We start from the raw sequence: 19,800 nt of genomic DNA, 5'->3' as shown, positions 1-19,800 counted from the left end.
CATACCACAAAAAACTGTTGCTTTTTGGAGTTTCCAATATATTTACATATCTTTCATGATGTATATTGGAACCAAAATACCAAACTTGAATTGTATAATTCTTCTCGATGGGTGTATGGTAAAACAGGTGCCTCTTTTGTTGTATCATTGTTTCTCAGATGTTTGAGTGAATTTAAAGCCAACACATTGGAACTTCAAAGTCTTTCTTTACTACATTTTGTTTACTAGCCATGGCAAAAAGTGTAATAGCTACTCAAACTTTAAATCAAATTAAGTCTTTGCCACAGCTCTGCACTACCATTTTTATCCGCTTGTTCTTCTAACTCACTGATCTTATTGTTTAATTCAGGTGTTTTGGAGTAGTGACATATCTTTAAGTGTCAGTACACAGGCTCTTGAGGACTGGAGTTGCCCATCCTTGCTCTAGAGTCTAAAAATAAAATTTTTGTGGTTTTAGAATAGATAGAATAGATTCAACTTTATTGTCATTACACAGGTACAGGTACAAGGCAACAAAATGCAGTTTAGGTCTAACCAGAAGTGCAATAGCAGCAAGAGCAGGATAAATAATGGTTCCATGAATACAGGACATGGGTTTCTACTGAACGCGTATAGAGATGAATACTATTATAAATAGTGAATATAATATATAGATCACTAGTGTTATGAACTCAATTTACAGCTGGAAATGTACCGAATATAATATACAGGTAGATATTACTATAAAACAAAAAGGTTTTTACAGTTATGTACAATAGCATAATTATAATAAAAAACATTCTAATAATAGAACGTCAATTAGGACAATAAATTAAAAAATACATTTTATATACAGTAGTTATCTGATTTTGATTATTTTATTTCGCTCTATTTAATTGTTTGTGTTTATTAATTCTTTAATATCTTATATGACAATGTGATGTACTTTTTTCTGTCTTTATCAGTTTTCTTTTCATGTACAGCATTTTGAAATGCTGTACCAATAAATTGCCTCGCCTTCTCATGCCATATGTCAAACTCCAGTCCTCAGGGGACTAATTTGATGATTGCAGGACTCTAAAGAACCTGCATACTTGGAATATAATTTGGCCATTTGACTCAGGCGTGCTTAATCAAGAACACATTAAAAGTAGGACAATGGCCCTTCAGGAGTAGAGCTGAATTTGTAAAGAGCAAAAAGCAAAACCTGAAAAAGTATAGATTGTTGTGACTAATTGTCAGAAGAAAGCCTTGTTAAAGAAGATTATTCCAGCAGAAAAAAAGGTTTAAAAAATTGTATTTGAATGATCCTGAAGACACCTGGACCCATTCATTCACAGACATGACAAGAGATGTTTTTTTAACAGTGTCATCAGTAGTGAAACATAAAAATACATTTGTTGTATTGGGTACAGGGGTTTTAGGAGTAGTTGATACAGTCTTGTATGGCAATCAAATGATCTGAATTCCAACAGGTATTATTTGGAACATTAGGACTTATACTGTATAACGTTTCCTGGAGCTAAATGGGCCACAAGCCCGACAGGTGACACTTTACTAAAATTGATCTATTAACTATAAAAAAAATAGCTCAGGACTTAAGCTCTACAATAGAAAGGCTGCAAATCAAAATAATATTGGTAAGAGCTGAAAGTCCAGATTGACAAATTTTTAAAATGGTGTGGTGGAAGCTAAAAACAGATTTAGAAAATATCACATTTTGAAACTTCTATTAAATTAAGTTATTTTAGAAAGAGTGGGGCATATTCTTCAACAACCATATTAAAGGCTGAAAAAGTCACATTGAAATGACACCATAAGCCTATTGGTGGCTTTAAAGGGGCTTTTACAAAGCAGCAAAGACTACTTTAAGTATTTAAAGAACAAATTCAACAAACAAGTCAGAAAGATGGAAAGTCCATCCTTGGTAAAAAGCTTTGAATTAGTATGTCAGTATTTCCTAAAGCAAAAAGATTCTGTAAGTACTATGACAAAGCCCATCATGAGGTGTCAGTGAGTCGCCAGAGCACATCAAAATCGTGACTTTCAACGAAGTATCAAGGCTAAACAAAGCTGGTGTTTATTCTAAAGCCTGCAGTAAATTCAGGTCAAATCTTTCACATTTAAATGTTTTACCCCTCACTCACCCACATACACTCTTCCCATGGGAACCACAGCTGTTGACAGTAATGGTTATGAAATAAGCCCTTACTGAGCACAGATTTTAGTCTTGATTTAAAGGCATGGCCTTGGCAGAACTCATATTTTGGGTCATATTTGTCCTTATGACTTGTATAGTTTTTCTTTAAGCACATTTTACTCTTTTATTTTTTTTTATTTGCTAAATTTGTTTTTGCAGAGTGTACAAGATACAAACTCAGGAAAAAGGTCACAAATAAAGTCCTGTTTGCATGTATTGTGTCATCATTTTAGTCATTGTAAAGATTGAGACTATGTTCTAATTAATTGCAAAATAACAGTTTAAAGACAGTGTTAAAATAGTGTTTTGTTCTTGTTGAATTCTGTAAAAACAAATTGAAGACAGTGCCTCATGCTAATTAATTGGGAAAGCAATTAAGCATTTTACCTGTACGATGGGTCACATGGTTATGTAAAAGAGATCCAAATTTGAGCGACTAAGAGTGTGTTCATGTTCAAGGAGCAAACAAGGGATGATGCCATTCATCTTTTTTAATCATTATAATTCATTCACACTAACATTATGGAGACTTTTGACAATTCAAATGATCAAAGCAGTCATACAATCACCTTTATTCACCACCAGCATAACTGATTTGCTATATCATAGGAAAGATCAAAGTGGATTGTTGGGAGTTGAGGACCCTCGCCATGGCTTTTGATCTTCCCTCACTATTGTTTTACAAACACTAATCCGTATTAATCAGCATGCGGGTCCAACACACTCAAGCTTGTCTAATTATAGAAGGTTCCTGCTTTTGATTGAAATAAGATGAGCATTCCCTCTACAGAGACATTTTTAAGCTATGTTCTTTTAAATGGTTTAAAAAGCTTACCCTCAAGACTTCTATTTTATTTCTTTTCACTCTACAGAGACTGTTGTATATTTGATTTTGGGACAGAACTTTAGGTAGTTTTAATTAACATTTGGATAATAACTGATCCAGTTAAATGACTCACACTGTGATCTAAATGACCTTATTAAACATTGCCGTGAGGTACAACAATTTTTGTGAGACAAAATAAGACATGAGAATTTATAGAAAATTAAATGATATAATGCAGCCCTGAATGTTTATCTTTTACTAAATATTTGGAGCTGTTAGAAAGTTAAGGAAATAAATCTAGAAGGACATAATGCTAATGCTTACCTGATGACAAAATTGATGGTCAATGAATCAATGTTAAAAATTAGCTACTTCTGAGCTAATATATTACTTTAAAAAGTTATATATTTTTATCTTATTCTATGTATTGCATTTGTAATAATTTATTACTTTTAGACAATTTATCTGTATCTAATCTAGTTTCTCATATGTTTAAAATTTAGGATATTTATTTCAGTATCATTTCATTTACATATTGAGTGTCTTTGTTGTCTTGCAAAAAAGAAGACCTTTTTGTCATACTCATTTATTGTATATGTAAAAAATATATGTATTTTTGTTTTGTTTTTATGATTGCTTTTAATGGATGTACAGCAGTCTTTTATTGCAGATTGTGTTATTGAAGGTGCAAAAATCATTAATGAATTATTGATCAATTTATGTTGATTCATGTTGAGACTCAATCCCCACCAAACACGCAACTACATTGTCAATTTTCTAAATAATAATTTTTTAGTGTTTTCATTAAATAATATAAAAAAAAGAGAATATATTTTTTTCAAAAAATGTTTCTTCTCTCATGCACAGAAATAGACATTCTGCCTTTGTGCCAGCATGCTGTAGGTCAGAATTTGCCCAAAAATCAAACAGACAGATGCAGGGGTCACTATTTCACAGCTTGACAAAGAGCTAATTGATGCCCAGCAGCTTTGTGGAAGCTGCAGCCTCATGGCATTATAACTCTTGTACATTTAATCTACAATCCTATCAGTACTGACTGTACATTTGCTGTGCATTAACTCTTTCTATAGACTCTAAGCCTTCCCTTCACCCTTGTGTCAATGTAAGGTACCAAGACAAACAAAAAAGAGGTAATACTTGTCCAGCTCTACTTCAAAACATCTATATCATATTGCTGTAATTTAACCTTAAAGAATAAAAAAGACTTTACTTCTATTCAGTATTTTCTGTCCTTTAAATGCACACATGGACCCAACAATGCTTCTTTGTACCAGCGAGAAACACAATGTATTGGGACATGGTGTTACAAACATCTGAAAGAACATAAAAAAAATCATACCCACAGGGTTATGAATGCAATTTAATAAATTACGGGTTCATTGTGTTCTGCATCATTTTGAACAGAGAAGCTTAAACTGGATTTTAGTAAATTTGCATTCTAGAAATCTATTTTAAAAAGATTTTATACCTATGAAATTAATAATAAAAAAAGATACCAAAAGACTGTATTTTTTTAAATGAGAGGATTTCAGAGAAGTTATGGATGGAGGGTGTGGGAAGATGAAAAAGAAAAATCTCAAAACCTTTAGTTATTTTGAATAAACTTGTAATAATAAAGCTTGTTATGTTGTGATTCCAGCGTAAAATGAAACTTACTTGCCTTGGACAGGAAATTTTATACACACCCACAAATAATGTTAAAATTATAAATAATATTCTGAGTTGTTTTTTAGAAGAATGTGGAATGTGTCTCCTATGACATGAGGTGGAGGACTTCTCTCCAGCGTCTTCACCTGTGACAGAGGAAATGTGTGGAAGAGGTTCTGTGCAGAAGGCAAGTAGCTGCAGTAACCCCTTTTAATCCCAAGGATGGCATCAAACACAAACATTTACATACAAAAGTCGGAGATTAACAAATATGATGTACTTTAGCAAAAGAATGTCTGGAACATGTAGAAAACATCTTAGACATCTATTTATGCAGTTTATTTGCACAAAAAAAACCATGATTTGTTTATCATCTCGCATCATATCAAGAAATGGTTATCGTGATACTGTTAAGTGTGTAGTTTAGGGATGTCAAAGTAAATTGGGTGTTTGCAGCTGTATAAAGGAAACTTAAGATTTCATAATGTTATTTACAAAAAGCACAAAACTCTGAAATGATCATGTTATGGGTCCCAGGTGAGGGGACCACAATAACAAAGAGAAATCTGGAAAATAATGGTATGGTTCGTGTAAGAGAAACAACAGTAACATTCGTGTTGATGTCCAAGTAACAACTATGTAGTTCACACCTTCACATGTGCAATTTGCAGTGCATTTCCTTAATCCTTTTCACATTACTTTTGCTGATCTGAATAAAGTCAATTTAATACATGTATCATGTTATGGGTCCCAGGTGAGGGGACCACAATAACAAAGAGATATCTGGAAAATAATGGTATGGTTCGTGTAAGAGAAACAACAGTAACATTCGTGTTGATGTCCAAGTAACAACTATGTAGTTCACACCTTCACATGTGCAATTTGCAGTGCATTTCCCTAATCCTTTTCACAACATTACTTTTGCTGATCTGAATAAAGTCAATTTAATACATGTATATGTAGGTGTAATTATTCTAGACCCATTATGATTACTTACTATAAATGTAGAATTGACTCTTACAACTGGCAGTATCTACTACACATGGGACATTAAATATTACATCAAATCCAATAAAGACAGGACACAGTAGCTCCTATATACCCTGGAGTAGCATATAAGCATACAAAGATTCAGACTTATCACATGGGACTGTGAACTAATTTCCTTGATAAAACAATTGACTATTACTGAACTATGTTCATATATTTTATATTGAATAATTTGTAACATAAAAATGGGGCGAGGTTCTATAACACATGAGGAATCCATATCCGGAGGCTTTTTGAGTACAGAGGGATAATAATATTATAACCTGCAAAACCTCGTACTCGTACTCGTCGTACTCGTCGTCTCCCGCTTTATCCGGAACCGGGTCGCGGGGGCAGCAGACTAAGCAGAGACTCCCAGACTTCCCTCTCCGCAGACACCTCCTCCAGCTCTGTTGGGGGAAGCCCTAGGCGCTCCCAGGCCAGCCGAGAGACATAGTCTCTCCAGCGTGTCCTGGGTCGTCCCCTGGGCCTCCTCCCGGTGGGACATGCCTGGAACACCTCCCGAGGGAGGCGTCCAGGAAAACCTGCAAAACCCTATTATATATATACATTTTACATAAGTGAACTTACTCACTCGTGGCTGCACAAATGAGCGAGAACGCAGACGCACCACAGCTCGGTTTCACAGCGCGAGATCGCTGATGCGTCACAGCTCAGCTTCATGGTCTTTTCCCGCTGCCTAAATAAACTTTTCTAAATCGATATTTAACATACACATCAATGCAAAACTGCTGTTTATCACTTGTTGGAATAGTATGAATTTCAGGCTCTGAATTATGATGGTTATAACCAACTATTCACCTGGAAAATAATAGTAGAGTATGTGTAATAAACAACAGGCGCACTCATGTTGATGTCCAAGTAACGACTAAAGAGGGCATGGAACCAACACTCAGTATGAAGCCTGGGATGACAACCATAACCTCGAAGGTACCACTTACAATTTGTCTTTCCAATATTTACTGTTAGGAATCCAGTTTGTGTGGATTGTGTTTTTTTGTTTGTGTTCCCTCCACCACCAGGCGGCACCTGGTTCTGGTTGGCCTCCTCACACACCTGCGGATGGTTACCTCATTAATGGAGGACTCTTAAGCTGCTGACTCCCACTACCTCGACGCCAGAGTGTTTGCCAGTTTTGGGTACTCTAGCCAAGCTGAGTTTTGCTGAGTCAAACTGAGTTTTTGTCTACCTGAGTTTTAACCTTGCTGTTTTTGTCTTTGCTTCCCGGCAGGAAGTCATCCTGCAAACTGGATGTTTTGGACCTTCTACCCCCTGGAAGGATTCTCTGAGCACCAAACTGAGCTGAGGATTTAAGTTTGTGGTTTGGATCAACCTTTCCCCCTAAGGATTGTTTGGGCTTCTCTCTGAGCAAGGGATTCATCTCCACAATAACCCGTTCAAGTATCGCAGGAAAACTAAGTGGCAGTCAGCTCCTCCGTTCACCAAGGAAAAAACACAATCTGGGTAAACCCTGTCCGCCCTCCAACGAACAAGACATTCACTGGAACAACCCACACCGACTGGATTCAATAAGAGACACCTTTTTCTGGAAACGTGAGTCTGCAACCTTAATCCTCTTCTTCAAATCAAAGACACTAATTTCCCACTGAGCCTGAACTAACCGCAGTATCTTCCCCTTCACTTTCCAGTTCTGGTTCGACAGTGTTCAGAGCAGCACTGGACTCATCTCATTCACTCTCAATAAAACCTGTTAAACTCTTCCCTGGTATCTCCATTTGATCTTCTGCATGTTGGTCATAGCTCTAGATAAAATCATAACATTTCCACAGGACTACATTTCAAAAATGAATTATAATGGTCTCAAGTTATGATTATTTTAAATAGCTGAAATGCTTACAAAAATTAAATAATGTTTTGTTTGTTTTTTCTTTACTAAATATTATGAAATATGGTTCGACCAAATTGGGTGTATCACAATCACTTAACTGCCATTTGCTTCACAGTTGTAGCCACTTTGACATTTTTAAAACAATATGGCTACACTGTTTGATACTTGCCGTTTTTGGCTCGTGAGGGCTAAATAAATAGCTGTGACAAACCACATTTAGCTACGTTTACACAGCAGCCTGGAATCACCCAAATCTGTACTGTACTGATTCTGATCTTTTTAATGACAGTCTGAACAACACAGATCAGATTTTTTCCAATGCAACCCAGGCCACTTGGTTATGTGATCCCGAATCCGATGCGTATCTGACTATTTCAAATGCAACCTGTATGTGTGAACGGCCAGGTTGCATTCATCTGACCTGAATGTCATCAAGAGCCGACATAGGTCTGCGTCTTGCTACACAGAAGAGGCAAGAAAAACAACATCCAACGGCAAACAATAATGCGAAGAGTAGTATCTATGTTTAACCATCTTGAAAAGATTGAGTTTTTAAAGTTGGGAAAGCTCGCTAGATGCATTCCAGCACTACTAACCATGATTAGTAAACACAGAGCATGCTTGACACTAGCGTTGTATGAATGCAGTTCACACAGGAGGTCACATAGAAGTTACATATATTTTATGTGAACGGCAACACAAATAAATCTGATTTTTTTTTTTTATCGGAATTGAGCATTAAGGCCTGCAGTGTGAACGTAGCCTTAGACATATGTGGTGTATTTTATACAAGAATCGCCAAGGATTCAAACTAGTATCTTGAAAACATAAAACAAAAATGTAAAAAGACAGATATCAGTCTCAAGTTGATAGATTGCATTTAGAAATGTGACATGGCTTTGGAATGGGGATTTTAAGATGGTTAAATGGAGTATTTGGATTGCTAAAACTTTTCTTACTGTAAACATTTAATGACTATTGGGAACTGTACAGCAATAAATCTACAAATCCATTCCAGTGTAATTTAAGAAAACTAAGGTAGTGTTTCAAGAACTTAGCAATTTTCTCACTCTGTAAAAGACAAGATGACAGTATGTTAATGATCTTGGCTCTTTATCGACATGACTATAAGAAGACCTGCTAAATTTACAGTACATCCAGTTCTTTTAGCTGAAGCTCTCTAATATGCTTTTTGCTGATTTTCTGAAAAAAAAAAGACTGACTACATTGTCCAATGAACTTACGCCATTAGACAGTGATTAAACATTAGCTTAGCTGTTCACATTCTTGATTTATTGATTTCCATTTAGCACTAATGTGACTTCTACTTAGAGCCCCGCTGGATAATAGTGTTACCACTAAATCCTGTGCATTCCTACCATCATGTGTCATGTTGCTGACAAGCACTTGCACAGACAGAACAAAAACATGTAATGGTGCAATTATACTAGCCAGGAACCAGAGCTACAAACATAAATGGTGCCTGTTAATCTAGTCATGTTAACAAAATTATTAGAGTCCTTGAGTTTGTGGATAGAAATAGATGCTTTCATATGACAGATTGACAGATGGATTATGGAGTAATTATAATGTGAAAGTTTCAAACAACGTCATAACTGAAGAAGAGGTACTGAAACTTTGACATGCACTGTTGTATTTCAGTGGGAAATGGAGATCCGTATTTGAGCTTTAGAACAGTAACTCTATATCCTTGAAATAAGAGACCCAGGCTTGAATCCTAATTATTGCAGGAGGGGCATGTGATGCAAAATTCTGCTCAGGTTTATGTGCAAGTAGTAAATATTTACTTCAACTCCCTCTGCATAAGGGAGCAAATTAATGAACCTATTGACAGTATTTCACTTCAGTCTACCTCTTTGGTAACAACAATCTTAAGCTAGCTTATTTGTCTTAGAAATGACAAGAATCCTTAACGTGCAAGTTACAAGTGAACTAAAATATTCTACACTTATTAAATCATTTTAAAGTAGTGTTTGTTCAATATCTTGTCTGAAAAATTAACATATTCCAAAATATTGTAAAAGGTTTCTCATTTGGTTGTAAAGCTACGTTTTAAGCTGGTATGCATTCTCACACAGAGCTTTTAAAAAATATAACAGCATGATATTTTGGGATCTTTTCTGTATCTGCTTTTTTGTTAAAATTGCAAAATGCTAAGTGTGCAGAAAAAAAAAAAACAAACAGAAAAAAACTTTTACTTAATAATCCAGGGATCATAGATTTAGATATTAGCCTTGCTATATTCAGTTAAGTCAGTTTATCCATGATTAAATATTGTGTTTACTTTTGTGTATAAGTATTATTGTCAGTATTGTTTTTTTTTATTGAAAAAAATGCCTGGCTAGAAAAAGAAATTCATCTTTAATATACTTCAGTTTATGTTTTCAGGGCTTATTTGTCCCTTGTATGGATCTTCCAGGGCAAAGAGGCTCTAGGGGAAGAGTCGGAGAATGAAGCATTCCCAAAGAATTCAAAGCCCTTTTCACCTCCCTGTATAGCAGAGCCAGGACCTCACCCTGGAGCCAGGACTGGGGTTGGGGTTTGCTGGCTAGCACTTGGTAGTACAAATTCTATTTGAGGCTCTGAACCTTAATGGCATTTCATTATTTGACTTCTGTGCAAGTCATTTACAGGCTATAATCAACACCATGTTCAAGCATAACAATGTCTATTTATGCTCTTGCCACCTTGTGTCAGATGTTTTTGGTTGTAATTGCATCTTCTGACCTTCTACAACATGTCTTAGAAACTTGAATGAAGAGAGGGACAGAGCTGTCCTACGATCACCACCTGTTGATGAATTGGATATACTGGAAGAGGGGGAAGACAGGGAGACTTGACAGGCCAGGAAATTGGTCTTGCTGGGAATGTCTGCTGAAACCTTCGGTTAGGGATGCAAATCCCACATCCAGGAGAGCCTCTCTCAGATTCCAGGGGAAGGCTAAGGACATGGAGTTTGTGTGGACCTTGTTCTGAGACCCTGCTGTGAGACATGCATTCCCTGTCACAATGGTAATTCCTTAACACAATGGTGGACACTGGCAGTAGGGGATGCTTTCAACCTAAAGAAGGAGTCCTATAAAGCCTGGTTGGCTTGTGGGGCTCCTCTGGAAGCAAGCAGAAATTGTGAGGCCAAGCTTGCCACTGCTCATGTGTTTGCGAGAGGGTGGAACATAAGAGAAGTTTAGAGAAATGATGGGAAACAATTCTGGCAAATCTTCCAGTGTCTCTGGAGGGGAAGCCATTTCTTTGTTAACACAATTTTTCTGTGGGAGTGGGGAGATGCTGACCCTGAAACAACCCCCAAAACCACTATGTTTCACAACACCAGCTATCTGGGCCAGATCACTGTTTGTTCCCTGTTCGATGTCTTTAGGTTCTGTTTCGTTAGTTTGGTTTATTGTAAGGTTCATCTCCCCCTTACAGTGAGGAGATTATTCTTAAGCCAGTGTCTTCAGGCGAGTTTATTCCCTAACCAGTGGTGAGATGGTTTCAGTGTTTCCTTTGTGATTCTGATTTCCTCATTCTGCTCCCTCTTACCGACTAGCCCGGTCTGTACCTGTCTGATCTATTCACCTGAACCATCTTTGTTCCCTACTGGATTCTGCCTGTGTGTGTCTGTGTGTTTCTGTCGTCATCAGAACCCCTGACCGGGCTGAGGACTCCTGGATTCCAGAACTGTTCCTGTCTGATCTGAATCCCTGACCTGGATCAGATCTCTGCATGCTCACTGGAGTTGCTCTATCGGGGACAAGCCGCATCTCCTTGGCAGTGCATCAGCTGATCCTGCCTATGATTGAGAGGATGGACTGAACTGTTTAACTAGGGTGTCAGTGATTGGGCGGTTCCCCGCCCCCCTTCTGCAGCCACTGCAGTCTGCAGTTCCACAGCTCTGCGCTTCTGTTCTGTTTGAGTCTGTTTTATTTTAACAAACGTCTTTACTTTCCTACTGACTGTCTCACCTGAATACTGGGTCCATCTGTCCCCTTTTCTGTCAGGGAGAGGATTTATAACTATAACTCATGGCAGCCTATGTATAATCCTGTATACAATCCTGTGTTTAACTTTTAGGTAATGAGACAATGTTGTTGTTTTGATGATTTACATCCACTGCTGATTCATAAGCAATTAGACTTGTTACCGGGTGTTTTCTGAACAGCCCCCGTCTTACGCTTGTAACAGGTACTGTATAAGATAACCCTAACCCAAAATGAGTCATTAAAAAACAGTCAGATTTGTTTCATCCACCATGACCTTACATTGAATCAAAAGAAAAAGGAAACTAAAAATCTGAGTATTTGCACACCCACGGCACCGCAAATGCACAACTATGGGCACCACAGGCATGGAAGGACTGAGAATCCAGGGCTGTTGACCAGCCTCATTCATTACTCATGCAGCTTAATCATCTCTTATTATAAAAAAAAAAAAATCAGTTACTTTTTTCTAGTGATAATGAGATAATTATCTTGTTATCTTGAGAAAACAATTAATGGTTTAACCATGACAATGAGATAGTTATGTCATTATCTCAAGAAGGCAAAGGAAATGAGTACGACCGCTCTTGGTTTCTGTAGTATGGCTTGCATGGCATATTAACAATAGACAGGGAGAACATGTCCATATACCTAATTTTGCATATACTATATGGAATTGCTTTGATGTTATCTTTTCTTTTAAATACAAAAGAGATAACTGCTATTAGGAGCTGTTAAATTCAGCTTTCTGTCATTACATTGACGAAACTTACAAAAGAGTGATACACATCCTGATAAACATAAATGCAGTTTATTTATGGTACGGTTTATGCTAATAACAGAAATTAAAGGGATAAATAATTTCCAAAAAAATGTCTTGATTAGTCAGTTCAAGACTGGAGCATCGCAGCCTTATCTCTCAGGAAATGTGTTTTATAGTCAACCTTTGTTAGATTGTAAAATACAACTAGGTCTTAAGGTGCAAATAACGTTTTAACCTTCTGCATCTTTGCTTCTACAACCTGATGAAAGAGGCACCTCTGGTCCCAACAAGCTGAGTTACTGCCCACTATTTAGCAGGGTTAAGTCTTATATCACTGTAAACTGTGGATGGGGAAAATTGGAAAAAAACTGGGTATACACAGAACCATGGGTTTAGATTTTCATTTTCATTAAAGCTCAAACATTTTCATCAGTGTTTACATTGTGCCAAGGCAATGCAATGCTGTGTTTCATCAACAATACACATACCCGTAGAAACACCAGTTCAGCACAAGTAATCTTTAGTTTTCTCATGTTTAATCCTTTACTTGTCTCAGGTCTGAAATATCCATTACCTTGGCCTGTGGAGTTTCCTGGAGATTACTTTGCTAGCAGTAATTTATATGTCTCTCAATATGTGTCCTCTTCCTCTCGCATACCCACCCGAATCTCCCACTTTATTTCTCAACTAATTGTAGAAATAGATACCCATCACTCACATCAGGGGTTTATAAATGACTGCACTCTCTTTTTCCTTTCGCTCCATGAGGATAAAGATGAAAAAGAATTAAAATAAAGAGAGGAACAGTGAGGCTGAACTCAGAAACAAGATAGAGAAAAACATGAAGGAGGAGAGGGGAGTAATTAGAGTGAGGGAAGAGTAGGGAAGGTGGGGGACCCCACTCAATAAATCTGAGCCACAGAGCAACCTGTCAGTCTCAGGGCTCTTTTTATTGGTCACTGAGGATCAACTAGCATTAGTCACCAAGGTTTTGCTTTTTGCGTGGCTGAATGGTAACCGCATGTGTGTGTGTTGTTGTTGGCTTTCTGTTTGCATCTAGCAGGATTCCATCAATAACACCTGGATCAGGGGCATGGGCTGAGAGAAGGAGCCAGATTGGAGAAGGTGAGAGATGTATAACAGAACAAACATCCGCAGAAAAATAAATGTGTGCATCATAATGAAGAAAGATAGAACTAAGAGAGAAATAGTAATAGAAACACATAGATATAGGGAAGAGAGAAAATAAGTCTTTTTTTTTTTTTTATGATGGGTAATGTCAACACATGCAGAATCAAGCGCAGACATCGTCTTCTGACAAGACTTTGCTAACAATCTCCTAAATGGAAATGGTGATAGCAAAACCATTGTTCCAAAAAACGAACATTTAAATTTTCTTTATTTGGAATGACTATGACCTGGATGACTGAGAACCTTCACCAGCATAAAACCATTGTTAACGTTATGATTTAGACATGTGTTTGTGATGGTAAGGGTTATATCAAAATTAAAGAATGTAACCCAAATCATTTTATTTTAAGGTCAAATATAGATAATCCTAACCCAAAATGTAATGTATTAGACATGTTAAATAAGAGCATTAAAAAGTATGTTTCAAAAGCAAATCATAGCCTTGTAAAATGTATGTATATTTTTATAAACTAGCTACTCACCAAGTTTTCTTTTGCATGAATGCAAATTGATGAAACGCAACTAGCCTATGTTGCTGCAGAGATGTAAAGGAAGCCCAGGCAAGTTTAGTTGTAGTCTACTAGTGACCTGCATTTCACGTCCAGTGTCTCTCATCTCACTCTTGACAATATTCAATAGATCTTCAATTGGTAACATGACAATCATTAAAAGCGTTTTCTATCTTTGGCTTTGTTGTGCAGTGCCCTGTCCTGTTGAAATCAACATCTCCATAAAACTTCTAAGTTGAAGAAAGCACAAGTTGCTCTCAAATCTGGTAATAGATGGCTGCCTTGTCTGTGAACTCCAGAAAAAAAAAAAAAAAATGGAACAACGCAAGCAGATAACATGGAACTCCAAGTCAATGACTGTGAAAACGTTACACTGGACTTCGAGCAACATGGGTTTTATGGCTCTCTGCTGTTCTTCTGAACCCGAGGACTTTGATTTTCAAATGAAATGTAAATTTAACTTTCATCTCAAAAGATGACTTCAGACAACTGAGGAACAGTTCGGTCCTTTTTTCCTCCGTAGCCCCATTAGTAGCCTTCAGGCATTTTCTCTTGCTCAGGAGTTGCTTGAGACAAGGAATAGGATATTCGTTGTCCATGAATAGTATTTGTCTGTGTGTAATGCTCTTTAATATGCTTATTCCACCCTCAGCCTATTGGGCTTTCCATTCTTCATTCCATCATCACACCTCACTAATCTGTGCAAACACACCAATACCTGTATTTGCTTACATGTAGGCCTAATTTTTATATTTCCATTTTGACTGGTGTGTCCTGCAGTTCACAGACACAGATTCCTTTTTAATTAGCCACTGTCTGGGGTGTCATCTTTGTGCTTTGTGTTTGCTTGCTAGATGGCTCACCAGACACAGATGCACTGGTGGGTACATTAGTTCTTAGCATTAACGCTAATGCTGACTTGATCTGTCATAGCTTATCCTGATTACAGTCATTGTATATATTGGACTGTAAATATGCTGCCTTGTGTTTTTACTTTACTATTGTTAAAAATATCATTTTATTTCACATTATCCTTTCTGTTTTTATAGTTTGTGGGGAATATTTCCTAATTGTTCTATCAGTTTGCTTGTTATCCATTTTCTTGGTAGCTTATTTGATTATTGCTGGCTTAGGTCAAAACAATTAAGCCCGTTACTGTAACTCATTAGACTATAAATATGCATTAGTGTGTAAATAGATAAAGATAAATCCATCTGCTTTGAAGATAATTGGTCTGTTTATGTGTGTTCTGTGCATATGTGCAGTGCATGCTCTTTAAGAAAACCAGTTCAGAAATATACAACTATTGTGGTATAATACCACCGACACAAATTCATAATCCCGCATTCAAAGTGACCTGAGAGATACTGATAAAAAAAAAAGTTGGACCTCAACTTTTTAGTTTGACTAGAAGTAAAATATTTAAACCTTTTTTTTTTTTTTTTTTTAAATGTGTCTATAATCAATTACCTGTAATTATAAGAAGCTGCTAAAAGCTAGAAATTATTGCTAATTATTGATGTGCTTACAGACACTAGTTGTACTTAATTAATTTATGTTTTTTGAGACACTGCATTTTGAGTTTCTGTTAGCCATTATTGTAGGGATTGTATTTTTTTTTTGAGAAAGGCTTTACATTTTTCTCTCTATAGCAGGGATAAAAGAATCCAGTCCTTGAGGGCCAGTCTCCTGACCCTTTTAGATCTGTCTCTGCTTTAACACACCTGAATCAAATAAATAGATCCTTTGCAGGACTCTGGGGAACCTGGATTCAAGGGACAAGGTCATTAAGACATTTCATTCAGGTGTGTTGGACCAGGGAGATACCGAAAGGTTAGTGATACCAGCCCTCTGGAACTTGAGTTTGGCATCCCTGCTCTATAGTAAAATAAATCTATATTTTCTTTATTTTGCTTTCTAACATAATTGAAGCAATATCAAGATTATTAAAATATATATATTTATGTACCTGTATCTCTTTTTGGTTTAGTCTCAAGATAGAGTTAAAAAAAAAATCTTCTAAGATTAAAAAAGGAATTCTGAGGCAGATATTTGTTGGTGTCAAGGGCAGGGCAGAGCGATCCATTCAGTACTAACTTCTAAAAAACTTCTTTGCATCTTGAATTATTTTTCATACGAGAGGACGCGGGGAAGAAAGATATTTCTTAAATACTTCAGATAAAAGGCCTAAGAACTTTTTTGGCAGTGTGGTTTAATCTGGATGCAACTTCATGAAAAAAGATTTAGGTTTGGTCACTGAAGATAAGAATTTTTCATCTCTTTTGACACATAATGTGAAACTGAAAAGCATTGAGAAACACCTTAATGAACATTACATTTAAAATATAAGCACCTTTAGACAAATCCAGGATTTTTTTGCCCCACTTAACCAACATAAATCAAGAAAGTATTTCCATGGCTCTCTGCTGTATCAGTAAACATGAATAAATACCAACATGCGGCGCGGATGCTGGGAGGTAGGAAGGTCAAGATTGTTGCAGCCGGATCTTATGGTAAGAGGATAAAATATCACACTGATTGTTCTTCTTTCTGTCGTCATATACCTCCTTTGTGCACTTTCAGCCCATCTATAATAACATCAATGAGCTGTAGAGGAATAAGGCAATGACTTTAGCCAAGATTGATACCAGAGAAGGCTGATGGATGTCTATTGCCCACCAATTGCATTGTAGACACAAACACACACACAGACATGCCTGTCTCTATCGTTTCAGGGACTTTCCATTAATTTCTTCAGCCTATTGGTGATCCTTACCTTAAACCTAACCATTTAGTTTTCATACCTTAAACTAAACTCAATTCACACCACAGTCCTAAACATGACTCCTCACCCAAAAACAGCAGTTCCCCTCATAAGGTTCAGGCATCGAGCCCAATAAGGAGCGCTGGTTCCCACAACTTGCTATTTTCTTTTTTCAGAAAATGGGCCCAAAATTGTTAACAAGAACACAGACTCACACAACAAAACATACTGCTGAAAAATCAATCTGTTTTCCATTGTTTTGAGCATTAAAAAAAGCACAGCAATTTACATTTTGTAACAGCTATATACATTTATAATAATGAAATAAACATATATGCACAACAGGTGTGTGTGTGGGTTGGGGTGTGTGGAGGGGTGTGTGCTTGTGTGTGTGTGTGTGTTTTCTGAAATATCCCTTTAGACCTAAGCAATTTAGTCCAGGTTTTTATACAACTAAAACATTTTTAAAATGTAAAATTTTTTTCTTTAAACATATTAACATAATATCAGCTTCAGAAATCTTAAAAACATAAACCAAGAACTCTTGGCAGCAGACTTTCAACATCTTTCCACACAATTTTCATCAACCGATAAAGCAGTGGACTACTACAACAGCCATCTGAGCAGCCTCGTGGACCTTCATGCCCCAGTTAAAAGAAGAACAGTCACCTTCACCCGCTCGGCACTCTGGTTCACAGATGGGCTTCATAAAACGAAGGCAGCCGGGCGAGTCTTTGAGCGCTGCTTCAGGGCCTTTGGCCTCTCTGTCCATAAAAAAATTTACCAGGAGCCCAAACAAAAATATTCACAGTCCCTCAAAGAGCCCAGGTCACAGTTTTAATCCTATGACATCAGAAACAACCCAGGAAATTTGAGGCAGATTATTTCCACTATAAACCACCTTCTCAAACCACCATCCCCCTCCACTTACTGCCACTACAGCAGAGCAGTGCAATAAATGAATGGATTTCTTAACTCAAAAAGGCCACTTATTTGCACTGCTCTCTCTGATCCTACCACCTAAACTGTTCCCCCAACTCATACTGTCTCCAATACCCTAAACTACTTTCCTGAGGTTTCATCAGAGGAGGTGCAGAACATCAGGAGGAAAATGAAATCCTCCACCTGCCCCCTGGACCCTCTCCCAACATCCCTGGCAAAATTCCATATCACTGCCCTAAGTCTCCTGATCACTGCTGTTATCAATAATTCCCTTCAATCTAGTCATGTTTACCCTGTCTTAATAAATGCCATTATCACACCATTGCTAAAAAAATCCATTCTTGATCCGGAAGTCCAATCCAACCACAGGCCCATCTCAAATCCAGTCCAAAAAATTCCAGTCAGGTTTCCACTCTGACCAGGACCACATGGGAGGTGGTATGGGTTACACTGGAAAAAAATCGGATCTGTGTTGTTCAGACTGTCATGAGAAGTTCAAATACAGATCGCATGTGGGCAAGAACATTTGGATATGGGACACTGCAGGCTGCAGCATGAATGTGAGTCCAAACTCACCCAGAAAATCCAAAAGTAAATTAAATGCTCAGTTTCTTGCATGATACTTCTTTTTCCCAGCCACTGTTTTTTCTGTTGTCACCTGCTTTAACCCAACCACAGGTGACACAATGGTTTACACTGTAAAATCCTGGTGTGTTGGAGATGAACCACAGTTTGCATTGTTTACCCTTTTTTTATCCTCTCGCTGGTTTCAAAAACATATTTGGTAAATGGAGCATGGTCTTGACCTTAATGATAAAAAAGGCCTGTCTAAGGTTCCCAAGAAGGTTCTCCAAGAGAAAGGAGATGTTCCACCGAGAGTATGCTCCGTTAGTGAATCTCTGTGTGCTTTGCAAAGTATTTACACCATGGCACTCAAGAATGCACAACAAAAGGTCAACAACACTACACATCATATCTTCTGCCACTTTCTCCCCTCACTGGCAGACCTCTTAAGAACTCACTGTGCAGAGACCACATAACATAGGGGACTGTGCCACCTAGAACAAAAGGTGTATTGGTGTTGGGCATTCAGGCCACTAAGGTCATCCCCCAACTAGAGATGGGGGAACTGGAATCAACAAGTTATCTCTACTTCATGTATTTGTTATGCCCAGCCACTGAACCAGGTTAGTCCAATCTGCACAGGTTAGTTCACTCTACAGATTGGGCTCAAATGGTTCAGTGGCTGGGCATGACATAGAGATGACCTGTTGGCTCTAGATCACCCATCCCTGGCACCAACATACCCATAGCTGCATTTTACAACAGTGCACTAACCCTGATCAATGCCTTGTTTCCTTGACACTGGCCATTTCCAGTATACACCATTGGTCAATAGATCAATTTTCCTAGTACTGCATCGTATATTGGCACACTGTCAATAAAGATTTGTCTTCCTGCAATTACAAAGATCAAATTGCAGAGCAAAAGGAACCTTGCAGCAACAATGAAGGCTTAAAAATGGAAAGATAAAACGTAAAACATATTTTAAACCACTCTTTTACAAATGGTTTATAAAACAGAAAAAATATTCCCATTGTGAATGTCACCTTTCCAGATTAAGTTTATTGCAGTAATGTTGTTATTTAAAGAAGAACGTGTTAGGAATAAATTGGCAATACCTAGTCTAACAGCAAAACAGAAGATGAGTTTGATCAAGGTTCATTTAATGGCTGTATAACACAAATATACAAAAGTGGTATTAGTTCAAGTAACTGAATTACTTAAATGTACTGAAGAAAGAGCACTTTAGGTAATTATTGATGCACCATCAATCATTTAAATGCTGCAAACCTCTTAGTAGTGCCACTACATTTTTTTGAACTGATGGGGAGGGATATTTTCAGTCATGTTAGCAATATGATTTTTAGGGTAGAGAAGCAGTAGAGATGAGGGTGAAGAACTCAAAATAGAACAGCTATAAAAAAGAAAAAGTTTATGAATACTGTTAAACTATCTAGGCTTAAAACAAATGCATTTCATTGAATTGCAGGTAGCTCT

The sequence above is a fragment of the Cyprinodon variegatus genome, unplaced genomic scaffold (genome assembly GCF_000732505.1).
Source record: "Cyprinodon variegatus isolate N-32 unplaced genomic scaffold, C_variegatus-1.0 Scaffold289, whole genome shotgun sequence".
Taxonomy (NCBI): Eukaryota; Metazoa; Chordata; class Actinopteri; order Cyprinodontiformes; family Cyprinodontidae; genus Cyprinodon; species Cyprinodon variegatus.
This window is presented reverse-complemented; position numbering follows the sequence as displayed.